We start from the raw sequence: 18,855 nt of genomic DNA, 5'->3' as shown, positions 1-18,855 counted from the left end.
GGCCAGCCTTGCCCAGATTTTCTTGTCCTCCGGGGGTACTGCCCCACCAAGGGTCAGGCTGCGGGGACTGGGTCCAGACATGCCGGGGCCCCTCCCCAGGCTCATCCCCGCTGGTGCCTTTCCCCTGGGCCTAGGCCTCGGTTTAGGCCTCCTTGGAGAGGAGGTTGCTGGCAGGGGCTTTCTCCACACTGCAAGGTGCGGGAGCTCAGAGGGCCTCGTCAGAGGGAAGGGACCAGCAAGTGGCTGGATGCCCAAGACATCTTTTGCCCAGCAGCCTCAGGGCAGCAGGGAGAGCAAGAGGCCCAACTTGCCCCTAGGTCGGCTCTGCCCCTTTCCACTCAGGCGGCCAGCCCAGCAGCTCCCTGGCAGACTCTGGTTCCCCCGAGCTCTCTGCCGGTGCAGGCGGCAGGAACAGACGTGTGCATGTGGTTCTGCCTTGGCCTGGGAGTGTGGAACCCCTGCATTGCCCCGAGGCTCAGGGGCAAGGGCCCGGTGGGAGCAACACCCCGAAGCGCTTTTCTCCCGGGCTTGGGAGCATTGTGCGCGCCTGGTGGGAACAGTGGGCGGGAGTGTTGGCAAACCGGCCTTTGGAGGCAGCCGGGGAGGTCTTCCAGCGGGAGAGGGCCGGATGTGCTCAGAGGCCCCACAGGCCAGGGGCAGGACCCAGCAGGTACCCTGCCCCTGGCCAGCCTTTCCCAGTCCTTCCTGGCCTCCGGGGGTACTGCCCCACCAAGGGGCAGGCTGCGGGGACTGGGTCCAGACATGCCCGGGCGCCTCCCCAGGCTCATCCCCGCTGGTGCCTTTCCCTTGGGCCTAGGCCTCGGTTGAGGCCTCCTTGGAGAGGAGGTTGCTGGCAGGGGCTGTCTCCACACTGCAAGGTGCTGGAGCTCAGAGGGCCTCGTCAGAGGGAAGGGACCAGCAAGGGGCTGGATGCCCAAGACCTCTTTGGCCCAGCAGCCTCAGGGCAGCAGGGAGAGCAAGAGGCCCAACTTGCCCCTAGGTCGGCTCTGCCCCTTGCCTCACAGGCGGCCAGCCCAGCAGCTGCCTGACAGACTCTGGCTCTGCCGAGCTCTCTGCCGGTGCAGGGGGCAGATCAGACGTGTGCATGTGGTTCTGCCTTGGCCTGGGAGTGTGGACACCCTGCCTTGCTCCCAGGCTCAGGGGCAAGGGCCCGGAGAGAGCACCACCCTGAAGCGCTTTTCTCCCGGGCTTGGGAGCATTGTGCTCGCCTGCTGGGAACAGTGGGCGGGAGCGCTTGCAAACCCGACTTTGGAGGCAGCCGGGGAGGTCTTCCAGTGGGAGAGGGCCGGTTGTGCTCAGAGGCCCCACAGGCCAGGGGCAGGACCCAGCAGGGCCCCTGCCCCTGGCCAGCCTTGCCCAGACCTTCCTGGCCTCCGGGGGTACTGCCCCACCAAGGGGCAGGCTGCAGGGACTGGGTCCAGACATTCCCGGGCGCCTCCCCAGGTTCATCCCCGCTGGTGCCTTTCCCTGGGACTAGGCCTCGGTTGAGGCCTCCTTGGAGAGGAGGTTGCTGGCGGGGGCTGTCTCCACACTGCAAGGTGCTGGAGCTCAGAGGGCCTCGTCAGAGGGAAGGGACCAGCAAAGGGCTGGATGCCCAAGACCTCTTTGACCCAGCAGCCTCAGGGCAGCAGGGAGAGCAAGAGGCCCAACTTGCCCCTAGGTCGGCTCTGCCACGTCCCACACAGGCAACCAGCCCAGCAGCAACCTGGCAGTCTCTGGCTCCCCCGAGCTCTCTGCCGGTGTAGGGGGCAGGAACAGAAGTGTGCATGTCGTTCTGCCTTGGCCTGGGAGTGTGCTCCCCCTGCCTGGCCCCCAGGCTCAGGGGCAAGGGCCCGGAGAGAGCACCAGCCCGAAGCGCTTTTCTCCCGGGTTTGGGAGCATTGTGCGGGCCTGGCGGGGACAGCGGGCTGGAGTGCTTGCAAACCGGCCTTTGGAGGCAGACAGGGAGGTCTTCCAGCGGGAGAGTGCCGGTTGTGCTCAGAGGCCCCACAGGCCAGGGGCAGGACCCAGCAGTGTCCCTACCCCTGGCAGCCTTGCCCAGACCTTCCTGGCCTCCAGGGGTACTGCCCCACCAAGGGGCAGGCTGCGGGGACTGGGTCCAGACATGGCCGGGCCCCTCCCCAGGCTCATCCCCGCTGGTGCCTTTCCCCTGGGCCTAGGCCTCGGTTGAGGCCTCTTGGAGAGGAGGTTGCTGGCAGGGCCTGTCTCCACACTGCAAGGTGCTGGAGCTCAGAGGGCCTCGTCAGAGGGAAGGCACCAGCAAGGGGCTGGATGCCCAAGACCTCTTTGGCCCAGCAGCCTCAGGGCAGCAGGGAGAGCAAGAGGCCCAACTTGCCCCTAGGTCGGCTCTGCCCCTTCCCACAGAGGCGGCCATCCCAGCAGCTGCCTGACAGACTCTAGCTCCCCTAGCTCTCTGCCGGTGCAGGGGGCAGGAACAGACGTGTGCATGTGGTTCTGCCTTGGCCTGGGAGTGTGTTCCCCCTGCATTGCCCCCAGGCTCAGGGGCAAGGGCCCGGTGAGAGCACCACCCTGAAGCGCTTTTCTCCCGGACTTGGGAGCATTGTGGGCGCCTGGTGGGAACAGTGGGCGTGAGTGTTGGCAAACCGGCCTTTGGAGGCAGCCGGGGAGGTCTTCCAGCGGGAGAGTGCTGGATGTGCTCAGAGGCCCCACAGGCCAGGGTCAGGACCCAGCAGGTCCCCTGCCCCTGGCCAGCCTTTCCCAGACCTTCCTGGCCTCCGGGGGTACTGCCCCACCAAGGGGCAGGCTGCGGGGACTGGGTCCAGACACGCCCGGGCGCCTTCCCAGGCTCATCCCTGCAGGTGCCTTTCCCCTGGGCCTAGGCCTCGGTTTAGGCCTCCTTGGAGAGGAGGTTGCTGGCAGGGGCTGTCTCCACACTGCAAGGTGCTGGAGCTCAGAGGGCCTCGTCAGAGGGAAGGGACCAGCAAAGGGCTGGATGCCCAAGACCTCTTTGCCCCAGCAGCCTCAGGGCAGCAGGGAGAGCAAGAGGCCCAACTTGCCCCTAGGTCGGCTCTGCCCAGTCCCACACAGGCAGCCAGCCAGCAGCAGCCTGGCAGTCTCTGGCTCCCCCGAACTCTCTGCCGGTGTAGGGGGCAGGAACAGACGTGTGCATGTCGTTCTGCCTTGGCCTGGGAGTGTGTTCCCCCTGCCTGGCCCCCAGGCTCAGGGGCAAGGGCCCGTAGAGAGCACCACCCCCAAGCGCTTTTCTCCTGCGCTTGGGAGCATTTTGCGTGCTTGGTGGGAACAGTGGGCGGGAGTGCTTGCAAACCGGCCTTTGGAGGCAGCCGGGGAGGTCTTCCAGTGGGAGAGGGCCGGTTGTGCTCAGAGGCCCCACAGGCCAGGGGCAGGACCCAGCAGGGCCCCAGCCCCTGGCCAGCCTTGCCCAGACCTTCCTGCCTCCGGGGTTACAGCCCCACCAAGGGGCAGGCTGCGGGGACTGGGTCCAGACATGCCCGGGCGCCTCCCCAGTCTCATCCCCGCTGGTGCCTTTCCCCTGGGCCTAGGCCTCGGTTGAGGCCTCCTTGGAGAGGAGGTTGCTGGCAGGGGCTGTCTCCACACTGCAAGGTGCTGGAGCTCAGAGGGCCTCGTCAGAGGGAAGGGACCAGCAAGGGGCTGGATGCCCAAGACCTCTTTGGCCCAGCAGCCTCAGGGCAGCAGGGAGAGCAAGAGGCCCAACTTGCCCCTAGGTCGGCTCTGCCCCTTCCCACACAGGCGGCCAGCCCAGCAGCTGCCTGACAGACTCTGGCTCCCCTGAGCTCTCTGCCGGTGCAGGGGGCAGGAACAGACGTGTGCATGTGGTTCTGCCTTGGCCTGGGAGTGTGTTCCCCCTGCATTGCCCCCAGGCTCAGGGGCAAGGGCCCGGTTAGAGCACCACCCCGAAGCGCTTTTCTCCCGGGCTTGGGAGCATTGTGCGCGCCTGCTGGGAACAGTGGGCGGGAGCGCTTGCAAACCGGCCTTTGGAGGCAGCCGGGGAGGTCTTCCAGTGGGAGAGGGCCGGTTGTGCTCAGAGGCCCCACAGGCCAGGGGCAGGACCCAGCAGGGCCCCTGCCCCTGGCCAGCCTTGCCCAGACCTTCCTGGCCTCCGGGGGTACTGCCCCACCAAGGGGCAGGCTGCAGGGACTGGGTCCAGACATTCCCGGGCGCCACCCCAGGTTCATCCCCGCTGGTGCCTTTCCCTGGGACTAGGCCTCGGTTGAGGCCTCCTTGGAGAGGAGGTTGCTGGCAGGGGCTGTCTCCACACTGCAAGGTGCTGGAGCTCAGAGGGCCTCGTCAGCGGGAAGGGACCAGCAAGGGGCTGGATGCCCAAGACCTCTTTGGCCCAGCAGCCTCAGGGAAGCAGGGAGAGCAAGAGGCCCAACTTGCCCCTAGGTCGGCTCTGCCCCTTCCCACACAGGCGGCCAGCCCAGCAGCTGCCTGGCAGACTCTGGCTCCCCCGAGCTCTCTGCCGGTGCAGGGGTCAGGAACAGACGTGTGCATGTGGTTCTGCCTTGGTCAGGGAGTGTGGACCCACTGCCTGGCCCCCAGGCTCAGGGGCAAGGGCCCGGAGAGAGCAACACCCCGAAGTCCTTTTCTCCCGGTCTTGGGAGCATTGTGCGTGCCCGGCGGGAACAGCGGGCGGGAGTGTTGCAAACCGGCCTTTGGAGGCAGCCGGGGAGGTCTTCCAGTGGGAGAGGGCCGGTTGTGCTCAGAGGCCCCAGAGGCCAGGGGCAGGACCCAGCAGGGCGCCTGTCCCTGGCCAGCCTTGCCCAGTCCTTCCTTTCCTCCGGGGGTAGTGCCCCACCAAGGGGCAGGCTGAGGGGACTGGGTCCAGACATGCCCGGGCGCCTCCCCAGGCTCATCCCCGCTGGTGCCTTTCCCCTGGGACTAGGCCTCGGTTGAGGCCTCCTTGCAGAGGAGGTTGCTGGCAGGGGCTGTCTCCACACTGCAAGGTGCTGGAGCTCAGAGGGCCTCGTCAGAGGGAAGGGACCAGCAAGGGGCTGGATGCCCAAGACCTCTTTGGCCCAGCAGCCTCAGGGCAGCAGGGAGAGCAAGAGGCCCAACTTGCCCCTAGGTCGGCTCTGCCCCTTCCCACACAGGCGGCCAGCCCAGCAGCTGCCTGACAGACTCTGGCTCCCCTGAGCTCTCTGCCGGTGCAGGGGGCAGGAACAGACGTGTGCATGTGGTTCTGCCTTGGCCTGAGAGTGTGTTCCCCCTGCCTTGCCCCCAGGCTCAGGGGCAAGGGCCCGGTGAGAGCACCACACCGAAGCGCTTTTCTCCCGGGCTTGGGAGCATTGTGCGCGCCTGCTGGGAAGAGTGGGCGGGAGCGCTTGCAAACCGGCCTTTGGAGGCAGCCGGGGAGGTCTTCCACTGGGAGAGGGCCGGTTGTGCTCAGAGGCCCCACAGGCCAGGGGCAGGACCCAGCAGGGCCCCTGCCCCTGGCCAGCCTTGCCCAGACCTTCCTGGCCTCCGGTGTACTGCCCCACCAAGGGGCAGGCTGCGGGGACTGGGTCCAGACATGCTCGGGCGCCTCCCCTGGCTCATCCCCGCTGGTGCCTTTCCCCTGGGCCTAGGCCTCGGTTGAGGCCTCCTTGGAGAGGAGGTTGCTGGCAGGGGCTGTCTCCACACTGCAAGGTGCTGGAGCTCAGAGGGCCTCGTCAGAGGGAAGGGACCAGTAAGGGGCTGGATGCCCAAGACGTCTTTGGCCCAGCAGCCTCAGGGCAGAAGGGAGAGCAAGAGGCCCAACTTGCCCCTAGGGCGGCTCTGCCCCTTCCCACACAGGCGGCCAACCCAGCAGCTGCCTGACAGACTCTGGCTCCCCTGAGCTCTCTGCCGGTGCAGGGGGCAGGAACAGACGTGTGCATGTGGTTCTGCCTTGGCCTGGGAGTGTGGAACCCCTGCATTGCCCCGAGGCTCAGGGGCAAGGTCCCGGTGGGAGCAACACCCCGAAGCGCTTTTCTCCCGGGCTTGGGAGCATTGTGCGCGCCTGGTGGGAACAGTGGGCGGGAGTGTTGGCAAACCGGCCTTTGGAGGCAGCCGGGGAGGTCTTCCAGCGGGAGAGGGCCGGATGTGCTCAGAGGCCCCACAGGCCAGGGGCAGGACCCAGCAGGTACCCTGCCCCTGGCCAGCCTTTCCCAGTCCTTCCTGGCCTCCGGGGGTACTGCCCCACCAAGGGGCAGGCTGCGGGGACTGGGTCCAGACATGCCCGGGCGCCTCCCCAGGCTCATCCCCGCTGGTGCCTTTCCCTTGGGCCTAGGCCTCGGTTTAGGCCTCCTTGGAGAGGAGGTTGCTGGCAGGGGCTGTCTCCACACTGCAAGGTGCTGGAGCTCAGAGGGCCTCGTCAGAGGGAAGGGACCAGCAAGGGGCTGGATGCCCAAGACCTCTTTGGCCCAGCAGCCTCAGGGCAGCAGGGAGAGCAAGAGGCCCAACTTGCCCCTAGGTCGGCTCTGCCCCTTGCCTCACAGGCGGCCAGCCCAGCAGCTGCCTGACAGACTCTGGCTCTGCCGAGCTCTCTGCCGGTGCAGGGGGCAGATCAGACGTGTGCATGTGGTTCTGCCTTGGCCTGGGAGTGTGGACACCCTGCCTTGCTCCCAGGCTCAGGGGCAAGGGCCCGGAGAGAGCACCACCCTGAAGCGCTTTTCTCCCGGGCTTGGGAGCATTGTGCTCGCCTGCTGGGAACAGTGGGCGGGAGCGCTTGCAAACCCGACTTTGGAGGCAGCCGGGGAGGTCTTCCAGTGGGAGAGGGCCGGTTGTGCTCAGAGGCCCCACAGGCCAGGGGCAGGACCCAGCAGGGCCCCTGCCCCTGGCCAGCCTTGCCCAGACCTTCCTGGCCTCCGGGGGTACTGCCCCACCAAGGGGCAGGCTGCAGGGACTGGGTCCAGACATTCCCGGGCGCCTCCCCAGGTTCATCCCCGCTGGTGCCTTTCCCTGGGACTAGGCCTCGGTTGAGGCCTCCTTGGAGAGGAGGTTGCTGGCGGGGGCTGTCTCCACACTGCAAGGTGCTGGAGCTCAGAGGGCCTCGTCAGAGGGAAGGGACCAGCAAAGGGCTGGATGCCCAAGACCTCTTTGACCCAGCAGCCTCAGGGCAGCAGGGAGAGCAAGAGGCCCAACTTGCCCCTAGGTCGGCTCTGCCACGTCCCACACAGGCAGCCAGCCCAGCAGCAACCTGGCAGTCTCTGGCTCCCCCGAGCTCTCTGCCGGTGTAGGGGGCAGGAACAGAAGTGTGCATGTCGTTCTGCCTTGGCCTGGGAGTGTGCTCCCCCTGCCTGGCCCCCAGGCTCAGGGGCAAGGGCCCGGAGAGAGCACCAGCCCGAAGCGCTTTTCTCCCGGGTTTGGGAGCATTGTGCGGGCCTGGCGGGAACAGCGGGCTGGAGTGCTTGCAAACCGGCCTTTGGAGGCAGACAGGGAGGTCTTCCAGCGGGAGAGTGCCGGTTGTGCTCAGAGGCCCCACAGGCCAGGGGCAGGACCCAGCAGTGTCCCTACCCCTGGCAGCCTTGCCCAGACCTTCCTGGCCTCCAGGGGTACTGCCCCACCAAGGGGCAGGCTGCGGGGACTGGGTCCAGACATGGCCGGGCCCCTCCCCAGGCTCATCCCCGCTGGTGCCTTTCCCCTGGGCCTAGGCCTCGGTTGAGGCCTCTTGGAGAGGAGGTTGCTGGCAGGGCCTGTCTCCACACTGCAAGGTGCTGGAGCTCAGAGGGCCTCGTCAGAGGGAAGGGACCAGCAAGGGGCTGGATGCCCAAGACCTCTTTGGCCCAGCAGCCTCAGGGCAGCAGGGAGAGCAAGAGGCCCAACTTGCCCCTAGGTCGGCTCTGCCCCTTCCCACAGAGGCGGCCATCCCAGCAGCTGCCTGACAGACTCTAGCTCCCCTAGCTCTCTGCCGGTGCAGGGGGCAGGAACAGACGTGTGCATGTGGTTCTGCCTTGGCCTGGGAGTGTGTTCCCCCTGCATTGCCCCCAGGCTCAGGGGCAAGGGCCCGGTGAGAGCACCACCCTGAAGCGCTTTTCTCCCGGACTTGGGAGCATTGTGGGCGCCTGGTGGGAACAGTGGGCGTGAGTGTTGGCAAACCGGCCTTTGGAGGCAGCCGGGGAGGTCTTCCAGCGGGAGAGTGCTGGATGTGCTCAGAGGCCCCACAGGCCAGGGTCAGGACCCAGCAGGTCCCCTGCCCCTGGCCAGCCTTTCCCAGACCTTCCTGGCCTCCGGGGGTACTGCCCCACCAAGGGGCAGGCTGCGGGGACTGGGTCCAGACACGCCCGGGCGCCTTCCCAGGCTCATCCCTGCTGGTGCCTTTCCCCTGGGCCTAGGCCTCGGTTTAGGCCTCCTTGGAGAGGAGGTTGCTGGCAGGGGCTGTCTCCACACTGCAAGGTGCTGGAGCTCAGAGGGCCTCGTCAGAGGGAAGGGACCAGCAAAGGGCTGGATGCCCAAGACCTCTTTGCCCCAGCAGCCTCAGGGCAGCAGGGAGAGCAAGAGGCCCAACTTGCCCCTAGGTCGGCTCTGCCCAGTCCCACACAGGCAGCCAGCCAGCAGCAGCCTGGCAGTCTCTGGCTCCCCCGAACTCTCTGCCGGTGTAGGGGGCAGGAACAGACGTGTGCATGTCGTTCTGCCTTGGCCTGGGAGTGTGTTCCCCCTGCCTGGCCCCCAGGCTCAGGGGCAAGGGCCCGTAGAGAGCACCACCCCCAAGCGCTTTTCTCCTGCGCTTGGGAGCATTTTGCGTGCTTGGTGGGAACAGTGGGCGGGAGTGCTTGCAAACCGGCCTTTGGAGGCAGCCGGGGAGGTCTTCCAGTGGGAGAGGGCCGGTTGTGCTCAGAGGCCCCACAGGCCAGGGGCAGGACCCAGCAGGGCCCCAGCCCCTGGCCAGCCTTGCCCAGACCTTCCTGCCTCCGGGGTTACAGCCCCACCAAGGGGCAGGCTGCGGGGACTGGGTCCAGACATGCCCGGGCGCCTCCCCAGTCTCATCCCCGCTGGTGCCTTTCCCCTGGGCCTAGGCCTCGGTTGAGGCCTCCTTGGAGAGGAGGTTGCTGGCAGGGGCTGTCTCCACACTGCAAGGTGCTGGAGCTCAGAGGGCCTCGTCAGAGGGAAGGGACCAGCAAGGGGCTGGATGCCCAAGACCTCTTTGGCCCAGCAGCCTCAGGGCAGCAGGGAGAGCAAGAGGCCCAACTTGCCCCTAGGTCGGCTCTGCCCCTTCCCACACAGGCGGCCAGCCCAGCAGCTGCCTGACAGACTCTGGCTCCCCTGAGCTCTCTGCCGGTGCAGGGGGCAGGAACAGACGTGTGCATGTGGTTCTGCCTTGGCCTGGGAGTGTGTTCCCCCTGCATTGCCCCCAGGCTCAGGGGCAAGGGCCCGGTTAGAGCACCACCCCGAAGCGCTTTTCTCCCGGGCTTGGGAGCATTGTGCGCGCCTGCTGGGAACAGTGGGCGGGAGCGCTTGCAAACCGGCCTTTGGAGGCAGCCGGGGAGGTCTTCCAGTGGGAGAGGGCCGGTTGTGCTCAGAGGCCCCACAGGCCAGGGGCAGGACCCAGCAGGGCCCCTGCCCCTGGCCAGCCTTGCCCAGAACTTCCTGGCCTCCGGGGGTACTGCCCCACCAAGGGGCAGGCTGCAGGGACTGGGTCCAGACATTCCCGGGCGCCTCCCCAGGTTCATCCCCGCTGGTGCCTTTCCCTGGGCCTAGGCCTCGGTTGAGGCCTCCTTGGAGAGGAGGTTGCTGGCAGGGGCTGTCTCCACACTGCAAGGTGCTGGAGCTCAGAGGGCCTCGTCAGCGGGAAGGGACCAGCAAGGGGCTGGATGCCCAAGACCTCTTTGGCCCAGCAGCCTCAGGGAAGCAGGGAGAGCAAGAGGCCCAACTTGCCCCTAGGTCGGCTCTGCCCCTTCCCACACAGGCGGCCAGCCCAGCAGCTGCCTGGCAGACTCTGGCTCCCCCGAGCTCTCTGCCGGTGCAGGGGTCAGGAACAGACGTGTGCATGTGGTTCTGCCTTGGTCTGGGAGTGTGGACACACTGCCTGGCCCCCAGGCTCAGGGGCAAGGGCCCGGAGAGAGCAACACCCCGAAGCGCTTTTCTCCCGGGCTTGGGAGCATTGTGCGCGCCTGCTGGGAAGAGTGGGCGGGAGCGCTTGCAAACCGGCCTTTGGAGGCAGCCGGGGAGGTCTTCCAGTGGGAGAGGGCCGGTTGTGCTCAGAGGCCCCACAGGCCAGGGGCAGGACCCAGCAGGGCCCCTGCCCCTGGCCAGCCTTGCCCAGACCTTCCTGGCCTCCGGGGGTACTGCCCCACCAAGGGGCAGGCTGCAGGGACTGGGTCCAGACATTCCCGGGCGCCTCCCCAGGTTCATCCCCGCTGGTGCCTTTCCCTGGGACTAGGCCTCGGTTGAGGCCTCCTTGGAGAGGAGGTTGCTGGCAGGGGCTGTCTCCACACTGCAAGGTGCTGGAGCTCAGAGGGCCTCGTCAGAGGGAAGGGACCAGCAAGGGGCTGGATGCCCAAGACCTCTTTGGCCCAGCAGCCTCAGGGCAGCAGGGAGAGCAAGAGGCCCAACTTGCCCCTAGGTCGGCTCTGCCCCTTCCCACACAGGCGGCCAGCCCAGCAGCTGCCTGACAGACTCTGGCTCCCCTGAGCTCTCTGCAGGTGCAGGGGGCAGGAACAGACGTGTGCATGTGGTTCTGCCTTGGCCTGGAAGTGTGTTCCCCCTGCATTGCCCCCAGGCTCAGGGGCAAGGGCCCGGTGAGAGCACCACCCCGAAGCGCTTTTCTCCCGGGCTTGGGGGCATTGTGCGCGCCTGCTGGGAACAGTGGGCGGGAGCGCTTGCAAACCGGCCTTTGGAGGCAGCCGGGGAGGTCTTCCAGTGGGAGAGGGCCGGTTGTGCTCAGAGGCCCCACAGGCCAGGGGCAGGACCCAGCAGGGCCCCTGCCCCTGGCCAGCCTTGCCCAGACCTTCCTGGCCTCCGGGGGTACTGCCCCACCAAGGGGCAGGCTGCGGGGCTGGGTCCAGACATGGCCGGGCGCCTCCCGAGGCTCATCCCCGCTGGTGCCTTTCCCTGGGACTAGGCCTTGGTTGAGGCCTCCTTGGAGAGGAGGTTGCTGGCAGGGGCTGTCTCCACACTGCAAGGTGCTGGAGCTCAGAGGGCCTCGTCAGCGGGAAGGGACCAGCAAGGGGCTGGATGCCCAAGACCTCTTTGGCCCAGCAGCCTCAGGGCTGCAGGGAGAGCAAGAGGCCCAACTTGCCCCTAGGTCGGCTCTGCCCCTTCCGACACAGGCGGCCAGCCCAGCAGCTGCCTGACAGACTCTGGCTCCCCCGAGCTCTCTGCCGGTGCAGGGGTCAGGAACAGACGTGTGCATGTGGTTCTGCCTTGGTCTGGGAGTGTGGACCCACTGCCTGGCCCCCAGGCTCAGGGGCAAGGGCCCGGAGAGAGCAACACCCCGAAGCGCTTTTCTCCCGGGCTTGGGAGCATTGTGCATGCCTGGCGGGAACAGCGGGCGGGAGTGTTGCAAACCGGGCTTTGGAGGCAGCCGGGGAGGTCTTCCAAGGGCCTGTAGAGAGCACCACCCCGAAGCGCTTTTCTCCCGGGCTTGGGAGCATTGTGCGCGGGTGGCGGGAACAGCTGGCAGGAGTGCTTGAAAACCGTCCTTTGGAGGCATCCGGGGAGGTCTTCCAGGGCCCGGTGTGAGCACCACCCCAAAATGCTTTTCTCCCGGGCTTGGGAGCATTGTGCGTGGCTGGTGGGAACAGCGGGCGGGAGTGCTTGCAAACCGGCCTTTGGAGGCAGCAGGGGAGGTCTTCCAAGGGCCAGGAGAGAGCACCACCCAGAAGCGCTTTTCTCCCGGGCTTGGAACATTTGCGCGGATGGCGGGAACAGCGAGTGGGAGTGCTTCCAAACCGGCCTTTGGGGGCAGTCGGGGAGGTCTTCCAAGGGTCCGGACTGATCACTACCACAAAATGCTTTTCTCCCGGGCTTGGGAGCATTGTGCGTGGCTGGCGGAAGCAGCGGGAATGAGTACTTACAAACCTGCCTTTATAGGCAGCCGGGGAGGTCTTGAAAGTGCCCGGAGAGAGCACCACCCTGAAGCGCTTTTCTTCCGGGCTTGGGAGCATTGTGCGCGGCTGGCGGGAACAGCAGGCAGGAGTGCTTGCAAACTGGCCTTTGGAGGCATCCGGGGAGGTCTTCCAAGGGCCCGGAGTGAGCACCACCCCAAAATGCTTTTCTCCCGGGCTTGGGAGCATTGTGCGTGGCTGGCGGGAACAGCAGGAAGGTGTCCTTGCAAACCGGCCTTTGGAGGCAGCCGGGGAGGTCTTCCAGGGCCCGGTGTGAGCACCACCCCAAAATGTTTTTCTCCCGGGCTTGGGAGCATTGTGCGCAGGTGGCGGGAACAGCAGGCAGGAGTGCTTGAAAACCGTCCTTTGGAGGCAGCCGGGGAGGTCTTCCAGGGCCCGGTGTGAGCACCACCCCAAAATGTTTTTCTCCCGGGCTTGGGAGCATTGTGCGCAGGTGGCGGGAACAGCAGGCAGGAGTGCTTGAAAACCGTCCTTTGGAGGCAGCCGGGGAGGTCTTCCAAGGGCCAGGAGGGAGCACCACCCAGAAGCGCTTTTCTCCCGGGCTTGGAACATTTGCGCGGATGGCGGGAACAGCGAGTGGGAGTGCTTCCAAACCGGCCTTTGGGGGCACCCCGGGAAGACTTCCATTGGCAAGGAGAGAACACCACCCCGAAGCGCTTTTCTCCGGGGTTTTGGAGGATTGTGCGTGGCTGGCGGGAACAGAGAGTGGGAGTGCTTGGAAACCGGCCGTTGGGGACAGCCTGGGAGGTCTTCCAAGGGCCCGGAGAGAGCACCATCCCGAAGCACTTTTCTCCCGGAATTGGGAGCATTGTGCGCGGCTGTCGGGAACAGCGGACATGAGTGCTTGCAAACCGGCCTTTGTAGGCAGCCGGGGAGGTCTTCCAAGGGCCCGGAGAGAGCACCACCCCAAAATGCTTTTCTCCCGGGCTTGGGAGCATTGTGTGCGGCTGGCGGGTCAGCTGGAGGGAGTTCTTGAAAACCAGCCTTTGGAGGCAGCCGGGGAGGTCTTCCAAGGGCCGGGAGAGAGCACCACCCCGAAGCACTTTTCTCCCGGGCTTGGGAGCATTGTGCGCGGCGGGCGGGAACAGCGGGCATGAGTGCTTGTAAACCGGCCTTTGGAGGCAGCCGGGGAGGTCTTCCAAGGGCCCGGAGAGAGCACCACCCCGAAGCGCTTTTCTCCCGTGATTGGGAGCATTGTGTGCGGCTGGCGGGACAGCGGGAGGGAGTTCTTGAAAACCAGCCTTTGGAGGCAGCCGGGGAGGTCTTCCAAGGGCCAGGAGAGAGCACCACCCCGAAGCGCTTTTCTCCTGGGCTTGGAGCATTTGCACGGATGGCGGGAACAGCGAGTGGGAGTGCTTGCAAACCGGCCTTTGGGGGCAGCCCGGGAGGTCTTTCTTGGGCACAGAGAGAACACCACCCCGAAACGCTTTTCTCCCGGGCTTGGGAGCATTGTGCGCGTGTGGAGGGAACAGCAGGCAGAAGTGCTTGCAAACCGGCCTTGGAGGCAGCCAGGGAGGTCTTCCAAGGGCCCGGAGTGAGCACCACCCCGAAGCGCTTTTCTCCCGGGCTTGGGAGCATTGTGCGAGCCTGGCGTGAACAGCGGGCGGGAGTGTTTGCAAACAGGACTTTGGAGGCAGCCGGGGAGATCTTCCAATGGGAGAGGGCCGGTTGTGCTCAGAGGCCCCACAGGCCAGGGGCAGGTCCAGCAGGGCCCCTGCCCCTGGCCAGCCTTGCCCAGACCTTCCTGGCCTCCGGGGGTACTGCCCCACCAAGGGGCAGGCTGCGGGGACTGGGTCCAGACATGTCCGTGCGCCTCCCCAGGATCATCACCGCTGCTGCCTTTCCCCTGGGCGTAGGCCTCGGTTTAGGCCTCTTTAGAGAGGAGGTTGCTGGCAGGGGCTGTCTCCACACTGCAAGGTGCTGGACCTCAGAGGGCCTCGTCAGAGGGAAGGGACCAGAAAAGGGCTGGATGCCCAAGACCTCTTTGACCCAGCAGCCTCAGGGCAGCAGGGAGAGCAAGAGGCCCAACTTGCCCCTAGGTCGGCTCTGCCACGTCCCACACAGGCAGCCAGCCCAGCAGCAACCTGGCAGTCTCTGGCTCCCCCGAGCTATCTGCCGATGCAGGGGTCAGAAACAGACGTGTGCATGGGGTTCTGCCTTGGTCTGGGAGTGTGGACCCACTGCCTGGCCCCCAGGCTCAGGGGCAAGGGCCCGGAGAGAGCAACACCCCGAAGTGCTTTTCTCCCGGTCTTGGGAGCATTGTGCGCGGCTGGCGGGAACAGCGGGCATGAGTGCTTGCAAACTGTCCTTTGGAGGCAGCCGGGGAGGTCTTCCAAGGGCCCGGACTGATCACCACCCCAAAATGCTTTTCTCCCGGGCTCGGGAGCATTGTGTGCGGCTGTCGGGAACAGCGGACATGAGTGCTTACAAACCGGCCTTTGGAGGCAGCCCGGGAGGTCTTCCAAGGGCCCGGAGAGAGCACCACCCCAAAATGCTTTTCTCCCGGGATTGGGAGCATTGTGCGTGGCTGGCGGAAGCAGCGGGAATGAGTACTTACAAACCGGCCTTTGGAGGCAGCCGGGGAGGTCTTGAAAGTGCCCGGAGAGAGCACCACCCCGAAGCGCTTTTCTCCCGGGCTTGGGAGCATTGTGCGCGGCTGGCGGGAACAGCAGGCAGGAGTGCTTGCAAACTGGCCTTTGGAGGCAGCCGGGGAGGTCTTCCAAGGGCCCGGAGTCAGCACCACCCCAAAATGCTTTTCTCCTGTGCTTGGGAGCATTGTGCACGGCTGGTGGGAACAACGGGCATGAGTGCTTGCAAACCGGCCTTTGGATCCAGCCGGGGACGTCTTCCAAGGGCGCGGAGAGAGCACCACCCCGAAGCACTTTTCTCCCGTGCTTGGGAGCATTGTGCGTGGCTGGCGGGAACAGCAGGAAGGAGTCCTTGCAAACCGGCCTTTGGAGGCAGCCGGGGAGGTCTTCCAAGGGCCAGGAGAGAGCACCACCCCGAAGCGCTTTTCTCCCGGGCTTGGGAGCATTGTGCGCGGGTGGCGGGAACAGCAGGCAGGAGTGCTTGAAAACCGGCCTTTGGAGGCAGCCGGGGAGGTCTTCCAGGGCCCGGTTTGAGCACCACCCCAAAACGTTTTTCTCCCGGGCTTGGGAGCATTGTGTGCGGCTGGTGGGAACAGCGGGCATGAGTGCTTGCAAACTGGCCATTGGAGGCAGACGGGGAGGTCTTCCAAGGGCCCGGAGAGAGCACCACCCGGAAGCGCTTTTCTCCCGTGATTGGGAGCATTGTGCGCGGCTGGCGGGAACAGCGGGCGGGAGTGCTTGCAAACCGGCCTTTGGAGTCAGCCGGGGAGGTCTTCCAAGGGCCAGGAGAGAGCACCACCCCGAAGCGCTTTTCTCCCGGGCTTGGAACATTTGCGCGGATGGCGGGAACAGCGAGTGGGAGTGCTTCCAAACCGGCCTTTGGGGGCAGCCGGGGAGGTCTTCCAAGGGCCCGGACTGATCACTACCCCAAAATGCTTTTCTCCCGGGCTTGGGAGCATTGTGCGTGGCTGGCGGAAGCAGGGGGAATGAGTACTTACAAACCTGCCTTTGGAGGCAGCCGGGGAGGTCTTGAAGGTGCCCGGAGAGAGCACCACCCTGAAGCGCTTTTCTCCCTGGCTTGGGAGCATTGTGCGCGGCTGGCAGGAACAGCAGGCAGGAGTGCTTGCAAACTGGCCTTTGGAGGCAGCCGGGGAGGTCTTCCAAGGGCCCGGAGTGAGCACCACCCCAAAATGCTTTTCTCCCGGGCTTGGAACATTTGCCCGGATGGCGGGAACAGCGAGTGGGAGTGCTTCCAAACCGGCCTTTGGGGGCACCCCGGGAGGTCTTCCATGGGCACGGAGAGAACACCACCCCGTAGCGCTTTTCTCCGTGGTTTTGGAGGATTGTGCGTGGCTGGCGGGAACAGCGAGTGGGAGTGCTTGCAAACCGGCCTTTGGGGACAGCCTGGGAGGTCTTCCAAGGGCCCGGAGAGAGCACCACCCCGAAGCACTTTTCTCCCGGTCTTGGGAGCATTGTGCGAGGCTGGCGGGAACAGCGGGCGGGAGTGCTTGCAAACCGGCCTTTGGAGGCAGCCGGGGAGGTCTTCCAAGGGCCCGGAGAGAGCACCATCCCGAAGCACTTTTCTCCCGGAATTGGGAGCATTGTGCGCGGCTGTCGGGAACAGCGGACATGAGTGCTTGCAAACCGGCCTTTGTAGGCAGCCGGGGAGGTCTTCCAAGGGCCCGGAGAGAGCACCACCCCAAAATGCTTTTCTCCCAGGCTTGGGAGCATTGTGTGCGGCTGGCGGGTCAGCGGGAAGGAGTTCTTGAAACCAGCCTTTGGAGGCAGCCGGGGAGGTCTTCCAAGGGCCGGGAGAGAGCACCACCCAGAAGCGCTTTTCTCCCGGGCTTGGGAGCATTGTGCGAGGCTGGCTGGAACAGCGGGATTGAGTGCTTGCAAACCGGCCTTTGGAGGCAGCCGGGGAGGTCTTCCAAGGGCCGGGAGAGAGCACCACCCCGAAGCGCTTTTCTCCCGGGCTTGGGAGCATTGTGCGCGGCGGGCGGGAACAGGGGGCATGAGTGCTTGCAAACCGGCCTTTGGAGGCAGCCGGGGAGGTCTTCCAAGGGCCCGGAGGGATCACCACCCCGAAGCGCTTTTCTCCCGTGATTGGGAGCATTGTGTGCGGCTGGCGGGACAGCGGGAGGGAGTTCTTGAAAACCAGCCTTTGGAGGCAGCCGGGGAGGTCTTCCAAGGGCCGGGAGAGAGCACCACCCCGAAGCGCTTTTCTCCTGGGCTTGGAGCATTTGCACGGATGGCGGGAACAGCGAGTGGGAGTGCTTGCAAACCGGCCTTTGGGGGCAGCCCGGGAGGTATTTCTTGGGCCCAGAGAGAACACCACCCCGAAAAGCTTTCCTCCCAGGCTTGGGAGCATTGTGCGCGTGTGGCGGGAACAGCAGGCAGAAGTGCTTGCAAACCGGCCTTGGAGGCAGCCAGGGAGGTCGTCCAAGGGACCGGAGTGAGCACCACCCAAAAATGCTTTTCTCCCGGGCTAGGGAGCATTGTGCACGGCTGGTGGGAACAGCGGGCATGAGGGCTTGCAAACCGGCCATTGGAGGCAGCCGGGGAGTTCTTCCAGCAAGAGAGGGCCGGATGTGCTCAGAGGCCCCACAGGCCAGGGGCAGGACCGAGCAGGGCCCCTGCCCCTGGCCAGCCTTGCCCAGATCTTCCTCGCCTCCGGGGGTACTGCCCCACAAAGGGGCAGGCTGCGGGGACTGGGTCCATACATGGCCGAGCGCCGCCGCTGGCTCATCCCCGCTGGTGCCTTTCCCCTGGGCCTAGGCCTCGGTTGAGGCCTCCTTGGAGAGAGGTTGCTGGCAGGGGCTGTCTCCACACTGCAAGGTGCTGGAGCTCAGAGGGCCTCGTCAGAGGGAAGGGACCAGCAAGGGGCTAGATGCCCAAGTCCTCTTTGGCCCAGCAGCCTCAGGACAGCAGGGAGAGCAAGAGGCCCAACTTGCCCCTAGGTCGGCTCTGCCACGTCCCACACAGGCAGCCAGCCCAGCAGCAGCCTGGCAGTCTCTGGCTCCCCCGAGCTCTCTGCCGGTGTAGGGGGCAGGAACAGACGTGTGCATGTTGTTCTGCCTTGGCCTGGGAGTGTGTTCCCCCTGCCTGGCCCCCAGGCTCAGGGGCAAGGGCCCGGAGAGAGCACCACCCCGAAGCGCTTTTCTCCCGGGCTTGGGAGCATTTTGCGTGCTTGGTGGGAAGAGTGGGCAGGAGTGCTTGCAAACCGGCCTTTGGAGGCAGCCGGGGAGGTCTTCCAGTGGGAGAGGGCCGGTTGTGCTCAGAGGCCCCACAGGCCAGGGGCAGGACCCAGCAGGTCCCCTGCCCCTGGCCAGCCTTGCCCAGACCTTCCTGCCTCCGGGGTTACAGACCCACCAAGGGGCAGGCTGCGGGGACTGGGTCCAGACATGCCCGGGCACCTCCCCAGTCTCATCCCCGCAGGTGCCTTTCCCCTGGGCCTAGGCCTCGGTTGAGGCCTCCTTGGAGAGGAGGTTGCTGGCAGGGGCTGTCTCCGCACTGCAAGGTGCTGGAGCTCAGAGGGCCTCGTCAGAGGGAAGGGACCAGCAAGGGGCTGGATGCCCAAGACCTCTTTGGCCCAGCAGCCTCAGGGCAGCAGGGAGAGCAAGAGGCCCAACTTGCCCCTAGGTCGGCTCTGCCCCTTCCCACACAGGCGGCCAGCCCAGCAGCTGCCTGACAGACTCTGGCTCCCCTGAGCTCTCTGCCGGTGCAGGGGGCAGGAACAGACGTGTGCATGTGGTTCTGCCTTGGCCTGGGAGTGTGTTCCCCCTGCATTGCGCCCAGGCTCCGGGGCAAGGGCCCGGAGAGAGCACCACCCCGAAGCGCTTTTCTCCCGGGCTTGGGAGCATTGTGCGTGCCTGGCGGGAACAGCGGGTGGGAGTGCTTGCAAACCGGCCTTTGGAGGCAGCCGGGGAGGTCTTCCAGCGGGAGACGGACGGTTGTGCTCAGAGGCCCCACAGGACAGGGGCAGGACCCAGCAGGGCCCCTGCTCCTGGCCAGACTTGCTCAGACCTTCCTGGCCTCCGGGGTTACTGCCCCACCAAGGGGCAGGCTGCAGAGACTGGGTCCAGACATGCCCGGGCGCCTCCACTGGCTCATCCCCGCTGGTGCCTTTCCCCTGGGCCTAGGCCTCGGTTGAAGCCTCCTTGGAGAGGAGGTTGCTGGCAGGGGCTGTCTCCACACTGCAAGGTGCTGGAGCTCAGAGG

This window comes from Dama dama, unplaced genomic scaffold, assembly GCF_033118175.1.
Source record: "Dama dama isolate Ldn47 unplaced genomic scaffold, ASM3311817v1 ptg000082l, whole genome shotgun sequence".
Taxonomy (NCBI): domain Eukaryota; kingdom Metazoa; phylum Chordata; class Mammalia; order Artiodactyla; family Cervidae; genus Dama; species Dama dama.
Note: the sequence above shows the minus strand (reverse complement) of the source record.